We start from the raw sequence: 2,636 nt of genomic DNA on the forward strand, positions 1-2,636 counted from the left end.
GAAAATTCTTTGCTAATGTATTCTCCCCCACCATCCGATTGAAGAACTTTAATAGGTTTTGAGAATTGATTTTCGACAAAGACTTTGAAGTTCTTAAAATGAGTAGAAACCTCTGATTTGTGTTTCATAAAGTAAACCCAAGTGAATCTCGTATAGTCATCTATTAACAGTAACATAAATCGAAATCCAGAAGATGAAGAAACTGGTGATGGCCCCCAAACATCACTATGAATAATTTCATTAGGGTGGGCAGAAGAATGTGAAACAGAACTAAAAGGAAGAGCATGATGCTTTCCTGAAATACATCCAATACAAATTGATTTGTTAATCTTAGATGAGATTACAGGTATTACATCATTGCTAATTAGGTAATTTAAACATTTTTGATGAAGATGAGCTAATCGATGATGCCAGACATCAGGAGAGGCTTTAGAGCTAGCAGACATTGTCTGAACAAAGAGAGAGAGAGGGGAAACAGGGACTGAGGAAAGACGAAATAATCCGTCTTCAATCATGCCTGCGAGCAGAGTCTTCCTTGTGAGAAGATCCTGGACATAAAAACCACGTCGATTAAACACAACTTCACAGTTGAAATCACGTAAGAGACGAGAGATTGAGATTAGATTCTTTTTGAAAGAAGGAACAATTAGGACATTTTTAAGAGTAAAAGAAGGAGTGAGATTATAATTACCAACACCAGAGACAGATGCAGCTGAACCATTACCAACAAATACATTCTCAGGAGGATGAACATCAGATCTGGACGAGAGAGAGGCTGTATCAGATGCTATGTGAGATGTAGCTTCTGAATCCACATACCAATGAGGATCAGGAGAGAGAGAGTCGATCCCAAGGGCAGCAAAAGATGATGATAAGTCATTTTGACGAGTCAGATGATAACATTGACGTGCTGAATGACCAACACGACCACAATATTGACAAACCAGAGGAGGACGATCTGGTGGTCGACCAAGAACAGATGAGGAATAGCCTCGACCACGACCATAGTAACTGCTTCGACCACGGTTGCTCTTAGTATAGCCTCCTCGACCTCGACCTCGATAAGTATTAGTGAAAGGAGGTGAAGGAGAAGGAGAAGAAGAAGGAGGAGGATTGGACTGAGAATAGAGAACTGTTGGTTGGGTAACATTGGATTGAAGAAGTTGAAGACGAAATTCATGAGTTAGTAGTTGGGAATGAAGTTCAGAGAAAGTTAGAGGTATTAATCTTGTGGTAATGGAGGTGACGAATCCTTCATACTCAGGACCAAGGCCAGAAAGAACAATTAGTACCAGCTCCTCATCATTAACTGGATGACCTATAGCAGCAAGAGAGTCTGTGATTCCTTTCAGACGAAGAAGAAATTCAGAAACAGAGAGAGAGCCTTTCTTAGAAGTTTGAAGTTGAAGTTTGAGGTTCATTAGACGAGCAGAGTTGAATGAAGAAAATGAACGTTCTAATGAATCCCATACAGCTCGAGAGGAATTTAACCCAAGAACTTGAGTAAGTATGGGTTCAGTGAGAGTAGCATTTAGCCAAGAGAGGAGCATTTGATCAACTCTATACCAATAGGCATAATCAGGATTTGGTAGAGAAACAGAGGTACCTGAGTCAGATGCTGAAGGAATGAACTCAGGTGGAGGAGGATAGCTACCATTAACGTATTTGTAGAGGTCTTGAGAGTGTAAGATTGGAAGAAGCTGACTCTTCCAGAGAAGATAATTTGTATTGTCCAATCGAATGGAAACAAGATTAGATATGTTGGTGAGGGTGGGAAGAGTTGAAACATTTGAAAAAGGTGATGAAGAAGAAGCAATAGGAGAAGAAGAAGCTTGAATGGGGGTGTCGGCCATTGAGGCAAGAAAAATGAAGAAGAAGACGAGATGAAGAACACAAGACCCAAAGAGGATTTTTAGAAGAATGGCTCTGATACCATGTTAGTGCTGAAAACAAGATGCCTAAATTAGGGCAACTGCTCTGTTTAAATAGAGAAGAAGTAGCGAAATTACAAATGAGTCCACATGAGTGCAGAACCTACTAGTAAGTCCCTAACAAAACACAATATGAAAAAAAACACCCTCAACTAACTATTTGTTTACATTAACACCTTGGACATGAAGTGTCTAAAGCGGGTACAACATAGACAACTGTTAAATTTTGGACGTCACAAGTGGTATTGGAGTCGAGGACGATGTCAACAACTGCTAAAGTTTGGAGAGTCACAAGTATACTAGAAAAAACATTATAATAGATAAACTAATTCCTGCCAATATTTCTCTTAACTGTAACCTAAAAATCTTTTGTGGATGCAGGTTTATGAAAAAAAATTCTACAAAAAAAAATAACCTCTTTTCATCTGTGAAACTAAGATTCTCCATCTAGACAATCAGTGTTGGTTATTTGAAAGTGGAAAAAATATATGCAATATTTTATATAGGCGTCATTTTTTTTTTTAAATACATTATTTCATATCAGAGTGGAAATATCATTGCATTGCCAACATTTGGTAGTCTCAGTGGTCGATAATGTTTGACATAAATTCCAGAACCTTTGAGGTCCAGGTTCGATTCTCAGAGCACGTGAATTTTATGATTTATTGAACTTTTATTATAAATAAAGTAGTTGGGCTTTAGACT

Source organism: Eschscholzia californica, unplaced genomic scaffold (assembly GCF_041429995.1).
Source record: "Eschscholzia californica isolate CP2 unplaced genomic scaffold, dmEscCali1.0.p SCAF_1, whole genome shotgun sequence".
Classification (NCBI taxonomy): Eukaryota; Viridiplantae; Streptophyta; class Magnoliopsida; order Ranunculales; family Papaveraceae; genus Eschscholzia; species Eschscholzia californica.